General features: G+C 36.0%; 1 pseudogene; it reads left to right on the top strand.

Annotated features, from left to right (window-relative positions):
- The first annotated feature begins 3554 nt into the window (after nt 1-3554).
- LOC115305119 overlaps nt 3555-22015 on the top strand; it is a 63179-nt pseudogene continuing 44718 nt past the window's right edge.

Below are 22015 nucleotides of genomic sequence, written 5' to 3'. Positions count from 1 at the left end.
GGAGTGTCATTGCAACTACTGTATTGTAAAGGATGGAAAATAATTGCATATGTTAAAAAAATATGAAACTTTATAAAGTAAAAAAAAAAAAACCACATGCCTTATTTACTATGCATGGGACACTAACAGTAAAATTCCAGAAGAAACAACAATGATAGTGTGATAGTTACATTTTGTGTAAGTTTAGCATTTCCAAACAGATACTAAGAGTCCTCCGTGGTCTCTAAAGTTATTTGTTTTATTTAAGGAGCATCGTTATCTTATGACTCCTCTGCATCAACAAATAGCTGATTTTAAAGGCAGTGTAAATGCCAAAGAAAGGAAAGGTTTTTCCTCGCTCCACAGTTTGCCCTTAGGCCATTTGGAATAGCCATTTTACCTGCAAAGAGCAGCAGAAGGATGCTCTGCATCCGAGGGGCTTGTGCAAATAAAGGCTTAGTGTTCTGGAAAGAGTGAGGTGCAGCAGGAGGGAAAGGAGGGATGCTAAGCCGGAACCCAAAGATGTTGCATTTGTAAAAATCTCATGTAAAGATTATTACTCAGGTTACCCTTAAAATTTCTTCAGGACCCTAACTTGCTCTTAAAAGCCCTACCCTTCACTTGAACTGGCCCAGAGCAAGAGTAATGTTTGTGAATGGTAAAACAGGCAGCTGGTCACATTTATTGGCCAGAAGGCAGAATGGCCTCTTAAATCCGCTTGTGTGCAAATGCAGTTTACCGGCTTTCACGCAGTAAGCAATCCTGAGCAGGGTCTCTGCAAGCACTGGGAACACACACTGGAGAGATGCTAAATTTCCCCAGCGTTTTCACCTGCCGCTGAGCGAGTCCACCTGTCTTTTGCCTTCAAACTGGTTGTTTGTGTGTATGGTCAGGGGGAGCATAGCTGGGAAATCTTGGTAGCATCTTTAACAGAACTCATGTGTGCCCACTTTTAACTATAACAAAACAATTTGAAAAGAAAAGGAGATAGTAAGATCCTTGAAGCTAGATAGCTATCATGTCTTTTCAGTCATTGTGTCCCTTAGCATTCTAATCAGAACACAGTGCCTTGAACACATTAGGTGTTAACTACGCTGAATAAATAAGGAGAGTCTTCAAAAGGCTGCAAGAGAAAATACTTAATGATTAATCATATACTTACATTTACGAAATGCTTCAGCCAAAGAATGTTGTTATTGGGGTCATACAACGAGAACAAATTTATTTTCAGAGCCACTTGGAATAATGTTCCAAAATTTGTTTGCCGAAAGAGAAACTACCTCCTATGGAGTTTCTGAACTCTTCCATCTTCAGTACATGGTATTGAAGCTAGAAAACTTTAGGGATATAAATAGTTGCCATCTATTTTTTTAAATTAAAATTGTTTAGTTATTTTTGAGAGAGAGCACGCGTGAGTGGGGGAGGGGCATGATTTCTATTGTCGGTGCTGACAGCAGAAAGTCCCTCCAAGGTGGAGCTGGAACTCACCTGAGATCATGACCTGAGCCAAAATCGGATACTTAACTGACTGAACCACCCAGGTGCCCCTGGTTGCCATCTATTTAAAAATACATCCTCGCATTCTCCATCAAGAATAAATAAAAGTGATTTGTGTAGGGGAACAGTAAAGAGTTTTAAGGACACAACTACCCCAGTTCATTCTTAGGGGAAAAAATGTTAAGGAAATATCCCATCCTTTTGATTTACCTCAATGACCTAACATGACGGCGTAATACAAGAAAATACCCACAAAGCCAATAGATTGTCTCAATTAATGCATTCCTGCATTTCATCTTATGCTTTCACACATTAGCCAAAATGTGGACAATTTTTTATTTGCATTTCAAGTCAAAGTATTATTTCTGTTAAATGCCTTTAAGTAATGAGCATGAGAAGCACTGTGCATCATTTGTTATATTAGAAGATGGAGGAACACTAGACCCCCTTCCATCTGAACTGACTCAGCTCACCTTAGTTACACCAGAGCTTGCAAACTGATGGCGCTTTGATTGATGCACACTGATCTACTAACAGTTTTTAAAATAATTTTAATTGCTTCCTGTTGCTGGGTAATAAATAACCACATAGATAGCAAACTAAAATATCACCCATTTTTTATCTCACAGTCTGTAAGTCATAAGTCATCTGGGCTCAGTTGGGTTCTCTGTTCAGGGTCTCACAAGACCCAAACCAAAGTGTTGACTAGAAAGGGCTCTTGCTTGAAAACTCCAAGGAAGAATTCATTCCCAAAGCTTATTCAGGTCTTTGGCAGAATTCAGTTCCTTGTGGGTAGAGGACCAAAGTCCCCATTTTCTTGCTGGCTGTCAATCTGGGATTACTCTCAGCATCTACAGGCTTCTCAGTTTTTGGGTGGGACCTTCTATAACTTCAAAGCTAGCAAAAGCCTGTGGTATCTTTCTAGCGCATTCTGCCATGGATAGTATGTGCTTATATTAGGACTACCTAGATAATCAGCCTTCTGCCATATAACCACCGTGATGGAAGTAATATACCTCATTAGAGTCAAGGATACCATCTACATTCTAAGGGAAAATAATTACACAAAGAAGAGGGTTATTAGGAGTCATTCTTAGAATTATGCCTACCACACCAACACTTAAACATCAAGGTATAGATATCCAGAGATCCAGATATCAGATTCTCCTTGAAATCACAATTTCTAGCAATATTGAGCCAGATTTCACCGTTACAATTGGCTAGATTTGATAAGTGACAATGTCTCTCAAAGGAGCATTTTTCAATGGATTGTACTAACCCCTATTAATACTCCTCCACCAGGTTCACCCTGTACGTATTTTAGTTCTCAACAATTGCATTACACAATAATACTGCAACACAACATTTCTGACAGAGTGCATAGTCACCACTCTCCAAACTTAAATTTATCCAGGAAACTAATCATCTCAATGATATCTGCACTTTAAAGATAATGAGACCATCTCAAGCTATACACAAATGTTCTTTTGGCCTCTCAAGACTGATTCTTGTAATACCATCTCAATAACTTAGTAATTCTGAGCATGGTCTGTCTTTTGGGCCGATAAGTGAATAATATTGCACAAATTAAATGCTACCACTGAGTTAGCCCATGCAAAAGACACAAATGTACTCTCAGAGGACAAATGTATTCCCGTGTAATCATGCCAGCAGCAGAAAATGGAGTCTGTCATAAAAAATAAATTATCCAAGAGTCAGACCATGTTCACACAGCTTGGCACTAAATTTCATTTTCCTTGTTCTTCAGCTGAGAGTCTAAATAAACACTTATGAAACAGTCTGAAAGATCACATTGTTTGTCAAAGTTGGATTCTACAGCCTCGGAATTCAGATGTATGAAACCGTGGCAGTTGGGAGGCCTGCTGCTTCTCATGTGCTGGCTTCATTGTGATCACACTCTCAGTCAGTCAGGTGTTCAGTGTCAGAAGGCATACAGGTGCAGAGAGAGGTGGTGCAAGGCCAGTGATGGGTGAGTGTGGAGGGGAGGCTGGAGTCGGTGACCATTAAAGTAACATAATTGGCTACAGTTGTTGTGGGCTAGATTGTGGAGGCGCGAAATGCCAGGGTAAGAAGTTTGAAAAATCATTCGATAGTGAACAGGGATCTCATTTAGAGTACCAAAAGAGTTTGAAGCATGGCTCTTGGGGGGCACCTGGGTGGCTCAGTCTGTTAAGCATCTAACTCTTGATCTCAGCTCAGTTCTTGATCTCAGAGATCCCAACCCTGTGTTGGGTTCCACACTGGATGTGAAGCCTACTTAAAAATAAGTAAGTAAATAATAAACAAAATAAGCAAATAAACAAATAAAAGCCAGATTTAAAAGAGGAAGAAGAAGCATCAGCAGCAGCAGCAGCAGCAACAGAGACTTTGGAGCCAGACTGTGATGATTCAAATGACTTGAGACAAACTATTTTTATACCATGTTTTAATATTCATATGAAATACTAATATTAATAGTATAATATGAATTACTATACTATTAATATTAATAGTAATATTTCATATAGACATTCAGCTAAGCTTCTTTCAAATTCCTGACTATGTGAACAAATAAACGCTTGTTGCTTTAAGGCACTAATCTGCATGGGTAATTTGTGATACAAAAAGTTGTTTCAATAATATTTTGGAAAGCCAACATTTGACAGGTATTCAAAATAAAAGGTACAGCTGTGCTGGCCATTACAGCAGCTGCCGGCCACATATGGCTATTTAAACTTAAATTAGTTAAAATTAAATAAAACGTAATATTCAATTTACCAGTCACATTAGCTACATTATAAGGAACTTTATAGCCACATGTGATGAGTGGCTATTGTATCAGACAGCGCAGATGTAGAAAATTTCCAGGATCTCAGAGGGTTCTGCTAGTTAGACAGTGTTATTCTGGAGCAATGAGGCTCATATTGGAACGTGCAAAGGCTTAGAAAAACATGAATATATTTTGCTATTTTTATTTGGATTTAAATATTTGAGATGTTTGGCATGATGATTAGTTTTAAGAAATAAACTCTGAATCATTTGGACGACTATCTTAAAACCAAATACTGTAAATGAATTTCTGTGCTTCATTAAGACTTTGAGTTTGGAAGTTTATAGTGGATTTCCAAGCAGGTGGTGCTGCTCTAAATGCTGAGGGCTATTGATAAAAGAACTAAATCAAAGTCTTTTTATAACAATGGGTGCATAAGATGGCAGTAACATTAACCCATGGTGTCAAACATGCTGAGTTAAAGGTTGGTCATGGGAAAATTGGCTCATCGTCATAACACACTGAGCATTCAGTTATTTACTTTGGGCAAAACGACATTCTCTTCACATAATATTTATTATCTAAATTTTACTATTATTGATTGTACAGTTTTTTATATTTGTAACTGGATAATGGTATAAATACAGTGTTATTCTTATCCCTGATTATGTTGTATGGTAAAAAACTTATTATGATCATACTGGAATTTCATGATATCTTTCTCATTTAAATGTAATGCCTACATAATTCAGATTTGAGGGGAAAATCCTAGAGATATTTTATCTATCTCAGTTTGCAATTCCTAATTTCTGTGTATCTCAGTGTAAATTTTTCTTCAATTATTTATTTTAAATTCTAGCTAGTTAAATAGGGTCATATTGGTTTCAGGAGTAGAATTTAGTGATTTATCACTTACATACGATACCCAGTGCTCCTCACAAGGGCCCTCCTTAATCCACATCACCCATTTAGCCCATTCATCCCCACCTTCCCTCCATCAACCCTCAGTTTGGGCCCTATCATTAAGAGTCTCTAATGATGTGTTGCCTTCTCTCTTTTTTCCTCCCATCCCCTATGTTCATCTGATTTGTTTCTTAAATTCCACATGTAAGTGAAATCATATGGTATTTGTACAGAACCACAAAAGACCCCAAATAACCAGAGCAGTCTCAAAAAGAAAAAAGAAAACCAAAGCTGGAGGCATCACAATTCCAGACTTGAAGCTGTATTACAGAACTGTCATCATCAAGACAGTATGGTACTGGCACAAAAACAGACACAGAGATCAATGGAACAGAATAGAAAACACAGAAATGGACCCACAACTATAGGGGCAACTCATCTTCGAGAAAGCAGGAATGAATATCCAATGGAGAAAAGATGGTCTCTTCAACAAATGATGTTGGGAAAACTGGGTGGCAACATGCAGAATGAAACCTCGTTACAGGATGCACAAAAATACATTCAAAATGAATGAAAGACTTCAGTTTATATTCTTTAGCAAAAGATCTTGATCGGCCTAGCTTGTATCATGTATCCCCCCTTGTCCAGTGAGCTATGATCAAAATGGCAGGTTCACAGTAATAAAACGTTTCTCTCCACCCACCTCCTATCAATTGGGGTTCTTTACAAAGAAGAAAATCTGGAGAGAGAACCCCACATTGCCATCAACAGTACTATTAACCATTAGATATGAGGATACTGCCTAAGAAAAAAAAGTCCAGTAATCCTTCTACTAAGCAGACTTAACATTTTAAGCTGGGACTTCAAAGAAAAGATTGCCTAAACCTAAATGACTCTGCAAAGGGGATTTTTTTTCCCCCCCGCAGTAGCAAGCCCACAGGGGAGGAATTTTTAAATGGAGAACCTCTCCTGGAATTTCACAGCATATCCAATAGTTGGCCCTGCCTATGCTTTCCATAATGTGTCTGAATACGAGTACTTCTTTGATGATGCATTTCATGAGCTCTGTAAGACACCTAACAACTTATAGAGAACAGGCTTCTAAAAAAGAGAAAGGCTTTTGATGAATGCAGTAGAATTATATTAAGTAATCGGCACATCTTTTGTTATGTCGATTGTGTCCTGGTTTTTACTGAACTGAATGAAAAATAGAAAGGTCTGAATTTCTCCCTCAGATATGCACATGGCATTCTTTCCAATAGCTCATAGAGCTAGGTCACCCCTTGCTGGGTAAAACAGACTGGACTTGGGGCATGCTGTCTTCTCCAGTGTTCCCCTTTTCCTACCCATACAAAGGCCTCCCTTTGTTATTGATGGGAGCATCCAAACTTGCTTTAGTAACCGCTGTTCTGAATTTCTCTGCTCCTGCTTACTCTGTCCTCTTCCCACTCAAATCCATTTACAAAAGCCTCTGTCATCTCCTTCCACTCTGCCTTGTCAGCTCCCCACATTTCCCTATTTTTCATTCTTGTGTAGTTTATTTCCCTTCAATTACACTTAAACCCAAACCTACTTTTTACCTAGCTTCTGCTAAGTCTCTCCAGGTTTTTCCTCTTGAATGTTATTCTTTAGTAAGTGCTACTGACTTTCCATTGACATCTATTTCCATGGTAATACTATCTTTGTGATAGGTTTACTCAAAGAAGAAACAGGACCTGGCCTCAGAAGTTTGAATAAAGGAAGTTCCCATTTTCTCACTAAATTATTTCCTGATGCTACAGAATAAATTGCATCCGAATAATACAGAAATGTATTATAATACATTTAGTGTATTAACATACTAGTGTAATAATACAGAATAATACAGAAATGTATGATATTTCCCATAGGGGCAGTTTAATGACTGGGGAAGTCACATATGTGACAATGCACACTTTCTTATATATAATACATTTGCATCACAGCCACTGTCAAGTCCTACCTATTCTATAACTTAGAGCAAATATAACTGATTCTTTGGGAACTCCAGTAAGAAATGAACTCTTATTGTGCTTTCTAGAGTAGCTCTCTCCTTTCAGTTTTTTTTTTAAATAAAATTATTTTGTCTGAGTGTCCAAACACGCATTACTAGAATAGAAACACTCAATGGTCAAAGTCCTTAGCATAATGCCTTCTATCTATATAATAATTTAAAATAATAAAGTTAGGTGGCAATTCTCTAAATGGTCACAACTGTATCATATTTATTTCTAGTGGTGTCTCCTTTTTTTAAATTAATTTTTTAAATGTTTTTAAAATTTATTTTAGAGAGATAGAGAGAGAAAGCGCGAGCAGGGGACAGTCAGAGAGAGGGAGACACAGAATCTGAAGCAGGCTCCAGGCTCTGAGCTAACTGTCAGCACAGAGCCCTATGCGGGGCTCGAACCCACGAATTGTGAGAGCATGACCTGAGCCGAAGCCAGACGCTCAACCGACTGACCCACCCAGGAGCCCCACTTGTGGTGTCTTCTATTCCGTAAAATATTGTCAAAAATGAAACTCCACACAGTGAGTAAAACAAAAGCAAAAGATGAGTTTGCTGCAAGGGTTTCAACCTGAAGACTCAAGGCTATGGGAACAAGGAGTTCTGAGTTGCTTACAGCTGGAGCCTTCACAGGGCAAATGAGGAAGTTGTTTGGCTTTTCCAGGCGATTGGTTGGTTGCCTAGTTGTTTTCTTCCTCATTTGGAGCACACCGGTTGCTTCCGGGAAATAAGGATGTCCAGTGCTGGTACAGACTTGGAGTTCAGGGATTGGCAGGTGTCCTCTGCTGATTTCTAAAAAGAGCTGTAAATTCCTGCAACTTTAGGTAAGGCTAAATTTAATTTTCTTTAATGTGCCTGCATTGGCTGCCTCTATTTTATTCCCAGTATAAATGACTCCGTTTTAGTTTGTTTCTACAACATTAAAAATTAAAACTACTTATGTGTAGAATTGGATTGCTGGGTAATGAAGGACCAATCGAAATTTTATATTGTTAAAAAACTAAAATTCAACCGAGTAAACTTTAAGGATTTTGTTGGCTTCATTCAATGATTCATGAATTGAGTAGCATCCAATCTAGCAGATTGGAAGGGGTTCTAAGGCACTGTACAAAAGAAAGACTTTTACAGGCAGAAGGTGAGTATGAGCAAGGAAGTTATAGTAGACAAATAAGCGAGTTGGTCCGTTCAAGGTCATTTTCCATTTGGGGATTGTAAGGGTATATGAGGCAGATTACCTAGTGCTGATCAGGTGATTCAGGTTTGACTCGTTTAAGAGTTTATTTCTGGGAGAGCTGAAACTGATTAAGTTAAGTCTTGGTTTGGTGATATGGGGCATAAAGGACTCCATTTTTGGCCTGTTGTCTTATTTTTAACAATATACTTAGCAAAATAAATACAAATTAAGAATGGAAAATAATATTTTTCTTGACATTTTAGAATACAGAAGTTTTATTTTATTTTTTTAATTTATTTTTGAGAGACAGAGAGAGGCAGTGCAAACAGGGGAGGGTCAGAGAGAGAGGGAGACACAGAATCTGAAGCAGCTCCAGGCTCTGAGCTAGCTATCAGCACAGAGCCCGACATGAGGCTTGAACCCTTGAACCGTGAGATCATGACCTGAGCTGAAGCCGGCCGCTTAACCAACTGAGCCACCCAGGCGCCCAGTTTTATTTTAAAGAGCTATATCTTTTGATTGTTGGTTTCTTTTTTAAAAAACTATCCAAATAAGTTTATACAGATAATTTCTCCATAGTCAATAATCAGTATCCTTTTATAGATTTTTCAGTGGCATTCACTTCTGTGGTTATGCTTTTCAAAATAATCTCTGAAAGATTGTGACTATTAGTAAGGTATTTTAATAGTTAATGGGAGTTTCTAGAATGCCTTTTGGCAATGAAGATACTTTTACATTTTACAGTTGAATTGACAATTTCACAAAGGTATGAATTCAAAAACCACATTTTCCTTAGGCCTTTAAGCTATTTTTCACAAATTTTATGTCATTTATAGATCTAAAAATCTTATTTGAAAAAGAACAGTCACCTTTACTCTTTTACTTATTCTTTAATTAAAATTGATTAGCTCAAGTCTACCCTTTAAACTCTCTTGAACAATCAATTCCTTGAGCAACTTAGTTAATTAAATCCCCTTAAGTATTTTAAGCAGAATTTATAAGTTTAGTATCTTCAATTTGTTGTAAGCACTCACCTGAAAAACAGCATTTGAAGATGTCAGACATGATCTTCCTGCTCCATGCCTGAGTTTGAAACTTATTTGTTTATATTTCAGTTCATTAATTTAACAAACACTTTATATAATGCTTAGTCTCTCTCAGGCTATACTGCCAAGATGATCTTATTGTCAGCAGATCTCTTACTCTCAAGGTTAGCACATAAACAATTCCCTCTTCTTACCCTGGAAGGGAGGGAACAGCACAGTGGCGTTATCTACTGGAGCTTCTGCACAGGAGGGGAAACCAAGGGAAAGGCGTTCCCTAGCCCACTCAACTACCAGACACAATTACCCAAAACCGCCAGTTTTGTGTGCGTGTTCCTTTTGAGGCTTAACATTAAAACTATTCTTAAACAGGGCTGTGACTGTCTCCGTTAGTGGAGAACATCAGCCTGTAACCTGTCAAACAATTGATCCTGACAGAGTTCTAGAGGCAAGGGAGACTTTATTCAAGACTATGATAATAGGAGTCAAAGTTATTGCAATAGGAGAGAGGGAACGAACTAAATTTCACTGAAACAAAAGGTGAGGGAGCTCTAAGCAATGCAGTGAGCTAGGAGGAAAGTAGTGGAGAATCCTAGATGTCAATGTGATCAGGTCTTCTGAATTTGCTAATTGGAACTTATGAAGTTAGGCTCCAGTCCTCCCACAAAGACTAGGAGACTGAGACCATCTTTCTTTCCTTCTTTCTTTCCTTTCTTTTTAAAGACCATCTTTTAATGATTACACTTCAAAAAAGTGGTTCACAGGTCTGAGAAAGGCATTTCTGGTTTGTAGAAAAGCTATATCTCAAAAAGTCAATGAAAGAATGAAGTACATGCTCTAAGAAAAGTGATGTCAGGAGCCTATAGTTAGGAAGAAAGCTGTCTAAAATTTAGTTAAGGTAGGTGGTATTGGTTTTGCACCCAGAAGATTCGGAAATGGATAAAGCCAGGAGCTAAATCAAATCAGAGTCAGTCTGTATCCAGGGAGAAAGAATGAGGAACAGGCAGCTGTTCTCTTGTCCAGGCTAATATTTGGGAGTGCCTAAGAACTCTTTGTACAACAGATCTCCTTAGATCTATTCTATTCCTTAACGTGCTTAAAGTTATAACTATATCCCTCTGTTTCTTCCTCCCATTTCTCAAATGCTACTTCATCCTTTTTTAGGAGGTACTTGGAGAAGTTCATAAGAACAGAAATGTATATTGATATTTGTGATTCTGATGTATTTAGCAAGTATTATAAAGGGTGGCAATTTGTTTCTTGATTGTAGTGTAATTGTAAATGAACTTACTTAATTCTATGTTCTGAGGAAGAGGAGAACAATTCACATTTAGGAAAATTCATGCCTGGAGAGTTTAATTTAAAAAATAATTATTCAGTCTTCTTCATGATATACCACATTTTTGAACCAATTGCAATTTAATTTTTCAGTTCTTTTATGGCAGCTAAACCTACCAAGGACAAAGTCACTGGTTTTGATTTAATGAAAGCAATGGGTATCAGGCAGAAGGTGAGATGAGGTGGATTCTATTCATAAGGGAGGAAATTAAATTTTCAAACTTTGATTGATTCTAGAATCCACACTTTTTCATGATAAGTTGATAAGATACTTTGAAGAAACACTGAATTTAATAAAGTGCAAGTGTAAGTATGCTAATTGAAAAAAGTTAGGAAGTGTTAGAAAATCAATTCATTTTGTAAGTGCGCTGATAAAGAAGGCTCTGCAAGGGGATTTATGTAAATGTAATGAATTAAAGCATTTATCTTGCAAACTTGATAAACAGCAGTAGGCACTTTAGAGGGGGGAAATAATTAGTTCCTCAGCTCTCATGTGTACCCAAATCATTGTTACAATTATATTTGTTTATTACTTCAAATGACTTTTTCTTTCAATGCAGCACAGTCTTAGAAACCTATAATCACATCATTTTTTCCCTAATAATTTTTGTTTATATTTAACATTGGGGATGGATTCCCATCTTTATTTATTTATTTATTTATTTTTAATGTTTTATTTATTTTTGATACAGAGAGAGACAGAGCATGAGAGGGGGAGGGGCAGAGAGAGAAGGAGACACAGAACCGGAAGCAGGCTCCAGGCTCTGAGCTAGCTGGCAGCACAGAGCCTGATGTGGGGCTCGAAGCCACGAATGTGAGATCTGACCTGAGCCAAAGTCAGAGGTTTAACCAACTGAGCCACCCAGGCTCCCCTCCCATCTTTAATAATAATGTTGTTGGACCTTTTGTGTCTCTCTCCTTAAGAAGACACAATAATGCTGAGAGTTAGCTAATTGTTGGCAAGATCATTTTAGGAACAACCATTCCTCTCTAGCCCTCTACTACATTGTATAAATTGGAGTTGATGATTTTACTTTTTAGAATGAAAATAAGACCTGTTGCTTCCCTTCTTAAAATTTCCAATGTCTCCCCATTATCAGGCATAAAGTTCTCATAAAGCATTTTATAATCAGGTCCTGCAAACAAATCCAAATTCATCTCAAATTGCCTCTGCTTGAACTTTGCCTTTCAGTCAAATAAACTCTTATATCCCTTTTAGAAGTCATTGATCCTATTAGTGCGCTGCTTCTTCTGAGAATTCTAACTACTATAGCTCCAAAGGTTTTGGCCATGTGAAGCTGAAATGATGCCATCATTACTGCCATGGTAACTAGGATAGGAGGTGGTTGGTGGGAAGAATTAGGAGCTCAGGTTTGACATGTTAACTCTGAGATATGGATTTGACATTCTAGCAGAGATGCCTTGTGAGATGTTCCATATACAAATCTGTACTTCTGCAGAGTAATCATGATGTGGAAATGCTGGGGTTTGGAGCCGATGGTCAAGAAAGTATTCTTGAGGGATACATGGGTGGCTCAGCTGGTTAAGCATTCATTTCATGATCTCACAGTCATGAATTCGAGCTCTGCATTGGACTCCCCACTGAGTGTAGAGCCTGCTTAAGATTCTCTCTCTCCCTCTGTTCCTCCTGCTTTCTCTCTTTGACACACACAAAATTGATTATATACTTTCAAGTTGGGAGGGAGTTAGGGATAGTATAAGTCTCTAAGGAATTTTCAAAACAAGGTTCCCAAGACCTTGAGGGAGCTAGATATTTTTAGGAAAAGGTCATTTATGACTGTCTAATGAAAGCTTAGTCATGAGACACTTCAGTTGTATATCCATATGTTTGGAAGGTGATTGCTCTCATATATCTTGGGGGATAGAGACAAAGGAAGTTTCCAAAGAAATTTTTACATGTTAAAGTAGACTTACAGGATCCTGCAGGTAGAGCTAATGATAAGCCAAGACTGTTTTTTGCCATTAGCAAAATATTAAAATTGAGGCAGTTGAGTTTCCAGAGGAAGGTCACTCTGCCTGTCTCAAGGATTTGTCAATGCGCTGTAAGTTATTGTAAGTAAATTTATGTTTTTAAAAATTTTTTTGCCTTTGTTCTCCACATCAGTCACATCTGGATATGAAATCAGGCCCTCTTCAATGAATAGGACTCCATGTAACTAATTCAAAACATTAAAACAAATTAAAATCACAAAAAGATAATCTGTTTAACTTACTTGGCCTTCTTCAACTTTTAAATAATGTTCAATTGCATATTTCTTCTTGACCTTCTAAAAGAAAAAGTTGATTTTCCCCCATATCTTCAAATGCATATTTGAATGTTTTTCAAACAACTGCTCCCTTTCAAATAGCCTTTTAAAGTTTGTTTATTTGTGAGTTCAAGGCCCTTCTTCTTCTGTGAATCACAAAGGAAGCCCTAGTGTGTTTCAGTGTGGGAGACAGATAGGTAACAGGAGTCCTTGTGCATGAAAGAAAACCTATAAAATTTTTGTCAAGTAGATGCCAGCTTCTAGATGACATGACATTTGAGATTTAAATCCAAATTGGCAAGTTCTCACAGTGTAGATGGAATGGGAAGCCATGCTACTGGATGAGATCATGTTGGGAATGAGTAAGATAGAAAAGAGAGGAGTCCAAAGACAGAGCCCTGGGGCATGCTCACAGTTAGAGTTCAGGAGAGGCAAATATACTTAATAAGAGATTATAGAAAGAGAAGAAGGATTCCAGGTAGATATCAAGAGAAGAAGATATTTTAAAGAAACATGATCAATTGAATAGTATTGACATTTCCTCTTGCACATCTCAGTTGTAATTCATATTCATACTCAACTCTCCTAAATTCCGCATGAAGGGTGCCAGAATATGCTACCTCAAAATATGCCTCTTTGGCATTTGGATTATTTTGAGTTAAAGGCAATTGAGAAGAGAGGCAGAAAAAGCTCTTTACCTTCCCCTGACTGTCTAAAAATAGAGTATACATTTTCCCCTTTGTAAAGAAGATTTCCATTTGTAAAGAAAATCTACTTATCAGGAAGAGCCCCATTCATGGAGACAATTTTTATTACCTGAGAGACTTACCTGCATACTATTTTTTTTGCAACTCTTGCTTGCCATGCTTTCTTCCCTTCCCTTTTCCATAACTTGCCTTCCTTGCCCAGAACCCCGAATCCCCTTTTCCTTTGTTTAGCCTCAATGGAATATAAACTTCAGTCATCTGGCTCCCTCCTTGAGCCGCATGTTTCTTTCTGATGTTTTGTGCATATTTACTTAACTAAGATCATATATTCTCTCATTAATCTGTCTTTTAGGAGTATGATTTATGGGCCCCAGCCATTGAACATAGAAAGATAGAAAAAATTTTCCTCCCCCACAGGTGCTTTTTCCCTTTGCCATATTTCTGTTAAGGGAATCATAAGCAATGTAGTTACTCAAGACAATAACCTAGAAATTATTCTTGATTCCTACTCCTTTCTGTCTCCAATTCCTATTCATTACTGAGCCTTGTTGATTTTATCTTTTAGATTTCTCATGAATCCACCATTTCTATTTCCATTTAGACTACTATAATAACCTCTGCTCTTCTGGTAGCCACTCAGATTGGTTCTCCACAGGATTCTTTTGAACTACAAATTTAATCTTCAATACCCCTTCAATAACCTTCAATAGCTTCTGCAGCACTTTTAAGATTAAGACAAAACTTTTTAACATGAACTACCTATACGTCTAGCTTCATCTCATCACACTTCATTCCTTGTTCACTCAGCTCCTATCACATCCTATCAGATTCCTTGTTTGAGTTCTTCCCACTCACCCTTCTTTTTAATTTCAAGTTTTTATTTAAATTCTAGTTAGTTAACATATGATAAAATTGGTTTCAGTTGGAGATTCATTACTTATGTATCATCACTTAGATATAACACCTAGTGCTCATCACAAGTGCCCTCCTTGGTACCCATCACCCATTTAGCCTATCCCCTACCTACCTTCCTTTATTAACCCTTAGTTTGTTCTCTGTAGTTAAGAATCTCTTCCTGTTTGTTTCCTAGTCTCATTTTTTATTTTACCTTCCCCCTATGTACATCAGTTTTGTTTCATAAATTCCACATATGAGTGAATCATATGGTATTTGTCCCACTTACCTTTTTCTTACTAGGTCTTCCCACATTCTGATCCCTGTGTTCAGAACACTTCTCACATCTCTTTGTTAATTCATTTTCATTATTCATATCATCATACATATAACTACATTAGTTAACCTTTCTTGAGTTCCCTAACCAGTTTAAAATTCTCCATTTTGTATTTTCTTAGCACCATAGCCACTTTATGCTTTAGCAGCATTGTAGGCTTCTTGATATTGCTTTACATAGTCTCAATAAAAACGGAATTGCAATCACCTTTTTGCTCTTCTTTTTTTCTGACTAGTACACAGTAGGCACCAAATATTCATTGAGTAAATAAAGATCAAATGCTTTCATCCACAATGTAATTGTTTCTTTACTCTTCTTTTCCACCACCATACCTTTAGCTCCTAGAAGGGAAATCATTGTTTACTGAACTTAATCATGTAAGCTTGGCAGTATACTAATAAAAATAGGCTAGGTTTTGCTGCTTAACACAACAAAAGTTTGTTTCTCTCTAATTAGTGAATAGCTATAACTACAATGACTATAACATTCAGGTTCTAGTGTATATATGGACTAGACACAGAGAGGTGGATTGACTAGCAATTCATAGAAAAATCAGGAGAATTAGTTCTTTATTTAGATTATAATCTAGGGATGACTTTCATCAATTTGTTACTCCAAAAGGTAATCACTTATGACCATGTCGAATAGATAACACATCAATGTGGGAAAGTGCATAAGAGTGCAAAACAAGCACTTGGAAAATTATAGCTTTCAAGGAACTGCTAGAACTCAAGGAAAGAACTTTAGGAGTTACTCTAGACTTCCAGACAGCTCTAGATTGCATGTTGACAGCAATGTGAGTTATGTCGAGTAAGAAAAAATAATAGTCCTTGTTCTTCTTGTTCCTCCATAGGAATCACCATAGGATCATGGGTTATTAGTCAAAACAGGAAATTAAACAGGAACTATCACAATGTATTTGCTTGACTAGATCTATCCCACCAAAATGATTTTAACAATTAAGATTTGTTTTATTGTTGTTGTTGTTGCTGTTGTTTGGAAATATTTGTGGGTAATAAAATATTCTCAGTGTAGATGGAATATCCCTAAGTGCTAAGAGACAAGAGGAAAGATCCAGCATAGTCCTCACTCTTAAAATGCCACCAAAATACTGGAGAAAATTGTTATTTGAAGATAACTTATAGAAAAAGCAGAGTGCTATGATTAGCACAAGAAAGGTAAAAAATTAGTGACATAGGAAGAAAACAATTAAATTACAAGAGTTTAAATTAATGGTACACCATCATTTCTTTTGTTGTTATTGGTTTAAGCTAAAAAATATCCTTTTTAATAAAAAGTGCATACTTTATGCAGATTGTTGTTTAAATCAAATAAGATTGATACAAATATTATAGCACTTATATGATATCATATTTGCTTGGTTTTCTGTTTTCCTACAAAATTATGAAATTCTAATAGGTGTATTCTCCTGTCTTTCTCTATATATAATTTTTTAATTTTTTTAAAATTTATTTTTGAAAGAGAGAGAGAGAACGAGCAGGGGAGGGCCAGGAAGAAATGGAAACAATCTGAAGCAGACTCCAGGCTCTGAGCTGTCAGCACAGAGCCTGACATGGGGCTTGAACTCACAAACTGTGAAATCATGGCCTGAGCCAAAGTTGGACACTCAACTGACTGAGTCATCCAGATGCCCTGTCTCTCTCTATAATTTTCAGATAAATAAATAACTGAACATTAGAGTGGGAAAAAATGAGGAGGGTCAGAAAAGTAGATAAATTTCAGTTTCATCACAAATGGCCTAGTTCTGAACTAGTCCTAACTATCATTATATATATATTCGTATTCTGATAACAGGCCCACATCAGAATCAGGGAGTTTTTATTTACAAACTGGGAAAGTTAGAAAATATTTTAACTCTTATTTTGTAAAATTAATGCTGCTGAATCCTGGTGGAGATGAAGAGGATTGGGAGCCACAATAGATAGCAAGAGAGGCAGAAAGATAGGAGTGAAGAGACAAATATGCCAGAAAATTAGTGTTGAAGATTCACAATGAGGAGATAGATATTTCCCAGTGAGTAAGTACCTCCTGTTTGACATCATTCCTAGGTTTATATAACCAAGTACAGAAGAGACTTCCAGGTGTAGTCACACAGGAAGTTGAGTCGTGGCATGTTAAAATTGAAAGCAGTAAAAATTATCATCAGAAGTCAACTTTGTCTTCCATTACCATTTCTTCTCTCTATATCCTTGTACTCAGAATGAAGATCTTCTCTAAATTTCAAAGCTTGTTTTAACTCTCGAGACAACAGGATGTGAGCATTTTATGTTACATGAAAGAGAAAGAGCTCAAATAGAGCACACTTTAAAATTTTTTTTGAATACATTTTTCCACTTGTATAAAAAAAACACTAAACCTTGAGAATAGATGTGAAAATTCATTCTTATAAACTAAGCCAGTGTCAGTTATGTTCCTCTGATTGCAAGCAAGCAGAACTTGACTTTGGTTCTCCTGAACAACAACAAATGTATTGGGTAGCTATCGGGCAGCAGGGCATACACTCAAAAGAGAAGCCAAACAACCTGGACTCTTAAAAAATAGATCATAGGACAGTTTCAATACTTTGGGTTGCAAGAAGAAACAATAAGATTATTTTGGACATTGCTGTTGAATAAACCAGAGCTCAACCATTTTTAAAAATAATGTTTGAGGTAATGTTAGACTTATAATTTTAGAACACAGGCAAAAATAGTACAGAATTTCCATACATCTTTTCTTTATAGCTCTGATCCACACTATTAAAACCAGGTGAACACTGGTGTAGTCTTTTTAACTGAATGAAATGCCTTATTTGAATTTGACCAGTTTTTTCACTGATGTTGTCTGTCTATTCCAGAATTCCATTCAGAATCCCATTTTACTTTAAAATTAAAAAAATAAAATTTTATTTTTCCTTAATCTCCCCCAGTTTATAACAGTTCCTCTGTCTTTTCTTATCTTTTATGTCTCTCCATGTCCTTCATGATCTTGACACTTTTGAAGCTTATCAATCAGTGATTTGTAGAATATTCTTCAATGCATGAATGTCTGAAATTTTTTTTAAATTGAATTGCGGTTATATTTTTGGCAAGTATACCACAGAAATGATATGTGTCTTTCTCAATATGTCTTATCATGAAGTTCATGATGTTGATATGTTTGATTACTAAGGTGCCGACCTTGATCACTCGCATAAAGTGGCTTCCGTTGGATTCCTCCACTGTAAAGTTACTATCATTTTCTTTGTAATTAATAAATATCTTTGGGAGTTTCTTCGAGAAAAATCCACTTGCTCTTTAAAAGTTTGACCAGTAATTTTAGCATCTATCAGTTGATCTTGGCTGAAAAAAGTTATTACTGTACTGTTTGTCAATGGCGATTACATATTTCTCTCTGTTACTAATAGAAATTTTGGGTTAGTTACCTTTTCTTCCTAATGTGTTTTTATTGATTATTTATTTGTATCAATATGGACTTGTGGATTTTTTTACTATTCCACAAATATTTGTTTTATTGAAGTATAATCTACATACAATATCATAATAGTTTCAGGTGTCAATCACAGTGATTCAGTTTTTTATAGATTATTAAAGGATCCCTATGATAAGTCTGGTCACCATCTGTTACCATGCAAGATTATTACAATATTATTGACTATATTTCCTATGCTATGCGTTATATCCCCATGACTTATTTCTTTTATAACTAAAAGTTTGTCCTTCTTAATCCTTTTCTCACCTACTTTCCCTACCTCCCTAACCCTTTTACTCTGGGAACCAACAGTTTGTTTCCAGTATCTGTGAATCTGTTTCTATTTTGCTTTGTTTATTCTTTTGTTTTATCTTGTAGATTCCCTGTATAAGTGAAATCATATAGTGTTTGTCCTTCTTTGTTTGCTGTATTTCACTTAGAATAATATCATCTAGATTCATCCATGTTGTCAAAAATGGCAAGATTTCATTTTTTTATGGCTGACTAATATTCCAATTTTTATATATACCACATTTGCTTTATCCATTCATCCATCAATAGACATTTAAGTTGCTTCTATATCTTGGCTTTTGTAAATAATCCTGCAGTGAACACAGGGGTACATATATCTCTTCAAATTGGGGTTTCATTTTCTTTGGATAAATATTTGTAAATGGAATTGTTGGTTCATATGGTAGTCCTCTTTTTAATATGTTGAGGATATTTGTTTTTTATGGGTTATAATCTAGTGTGTGTGTGTGTGTGTGTGTGTGTGTATGTGTGTGTGCACACATGTGAGTGTGTAAGCCCAAATATTTATTTAGATTGGTGCCTATGTTTTTGACAAATCTGGTTTTTAAAACACTTTCACACTAGCTGATAACATGTAAATTTCAGGTTCGTCATATATTTTCGCTGCCCCAGTCCTAGAACCAATTATTTCTCCAAGGATCCCTGGTTCCTTTTACAGTGTTTAGAAACCAGATCTGGGTGGGGTACCTGGGCGGCTCAGTCAGTTAAAGAGTCTGACTCTTGATTTCTGTTCAGGTCAGGATCTCACAGTTCCTGAGACTGACCCCCATGTTGTGTTTTTCACTGACAGCACACAGCCTACTTGGGATTCTGTTCATCATTTTCTTTCTTTCCCTCCCCTGCTCACATGCATTTTCTCTCCCTAAATAAATAAGTAAACCAAAAAAGAGAGAAACCAGATCTGGGCATTACATATGCTCATTGTTACTGATATATCATTGCTTTCCACCTATTTTCAGAGGTAAGGAATACGTGTATGAATACTAATTCAGGCATACTCAAATATCTATATTTACACATCCATCTACTTGGATACATATTAAAGACCATGAATTTTCACTGAGATAATGAATTTTTAATCCAACAAAAATGTTCATTTTTGGCTTTCTTCCTTTGCTTTTTATCTTTGTACTCCAACAGTGATAAACCTGGCTCTTACTATCGACCATATGTTTACTTATTTGTTAAAATCTAGTATACTTAAGAACTGTTTCCAAATATCTCACTCATATCACTGTAAGAAACATTTTTATCACTGCATCACAGTACTTATGCACAGTATTTTTTGGCTTTGGAGTATCCAAAGTTATATACATTAGTCCTTCTTCTCCTACCTCTTTCATACCTCTTTCTTTACTCTTCATATAACTCATATAATAGAGTTCATTTGTTAGTATGTATATTCTGTTTTGGGTTCCTCCCCATCCTCATTGGTTTTGATTTGTTTCTTTTTTGAGTAGGTGAAAGATTACTATGGGTCTATACATCAGAGCTGTACCAAAAATTACCCTCAGAGAAGTGTGATTCAGTCCTGTCCCTGCTGCTCTGTTCCTATTTCCCCCTTGCTGTCATCCCTCTCCATTGCTTTTTATATATAATCAGTTCTTTTTAGTTTCTGGTTCGACCTTCCAGTACTTATTTTGCACAAATGAGCTTATAAGTGTGTATTTTCTTAGATCCGCTGTTATCTTATGCTTTGTGTTTTACACTTAACAGCACATCCTTGAAATCATTCCATATCAGCTTGTAGATGCCTTCCTAATGCTTATGTAACAGCTCTATAAAACTTGCATCATGTGGATGTGCTAGAGTTTACTCAACCACTTTTCAATGTATGGATATTTATGTCCTTTCAGTATTCTGTTCCTACAAACAATAAATGACCTGATGCATATGTGTTTATTCTTGGTGGTGTCTTTTTAGAGCAGATTTCTAAAAGTGCAGTTGCTAGGTTGAAAGATGTGTTCATATGTAGTTGTGTTAGGTATTGTTAAATTTCCCTCCTGAAGGGCTGTACATATTTGCATTCCTACTGGCAATTTCTCCTGACAGAATGTTCTATTGTACTGTATTTTTTTATAGTCTGATATATGAAAAATGCTATTTTAGCATTGTTTTAATTTGCAATTCTTTCATTTTGAGTGCTTTTGAACTTTTTTCCCCTTGTGTTTGAGGATAATTTTTTTTTACAATTGTCTATTCATATCTTTGTGACATTTTTATTAGGTTGTTGTAAATTTTCTCTCAATTTTGAGAGTTATTTATATGCTAGGGATATTAGCTGTTTGATACATGTGAATAATTTCTCTTGGTTAGTTTTCTTTTTACTTCATTTATGGTGGGGTTTGTTTTCATGCAAATTAGAAAAAAAAACAACTACAGTCAAGTTCACCTATCTTTTCTTGTTGACTCTGGATTTTGAGACACAGTAAGAAAGCCTTTCCTTATAATGAGGTTAAAGAGGAATTCATCTTTGTTTTTTCTCTTATTGTTTGTTTGGTTTTATTGTTCAATTAGATTACCGATTCATTTGTTGTTTATTTTTGTTTATGGTATGAGATATGGATCTAATTTTATTTTTTTTCCCAAATGACTCTTTAGTTGACCCAGCACAATTTATTGAAGAGTGTCCAGCCTCATCCAGAGATTTGCATTGCTATCTTTGTCATATATTAAGTCCATTTGTATCTGTGTCCAATTACAGACTTTCTATTCTAATCCACTGATCTATTTGTCTAGAAACGCACAGTCACACACTCTTAATTATAGAGACTTTATAACAGTATGTTTTAATATCTGCTAGGCTAGTCCTCTCCTCATAAATTTTCTTTAGACATATTTTCAAGATTATTCCTGCATGTTTGTTTTTCTTTATGAATTTTAATAGCATATTATCTAACTACAAAAATAGCTTATTTGCATTTTTATTGGGATTGCATTAATTTTATAAATCAATTGACATCTTTATTTTGAGGCATTCTATTCAAGAACAGGAAATGTCTTTCCATTTTTCAAATATACTTTTATACTTTTGGGAATGTTTTACAGTTTTCCTCATAGAAATTTTATACATTTGGTATTAGATCTATTCCTAAGTAGCCTATTTTATTTGCTCTCTAAAATGTATCTTTCCTCTGCTTTTATGCTTTTTAACTATTTTCTTTATTTTATGCTTTTTAACATGTGTATATGAAGGCTATTGATTTTTATGTTAATTTAATATTTTGTTTCTTCACTGAATTGTATTATTGTTGGAGTTAATTTTATCTGATTCTCTGGGGATTTTCAGGTGTACTATCT

Source organism: Suricata suricatta, chromosome 10 (assembly GCF_006229205.1).
Source record: "Suricata suricatta isolate VVHF042 chromosome 10, meerkat_22Aug2017_6uvM2_HiC, whole genome shotgun sequence".
Classification (NCBI taxonomy): domain Eukaryota; kingdom Metazoa; phylum Chordata; class Mammalia; order Carnivora; family Herpestidae; genus Suricata; species Suricata suricatta.
Note: the sequence above shows the minus strand (reverse complement) of the source record. Positions and strands in the feature narration are given on the sequence as shown.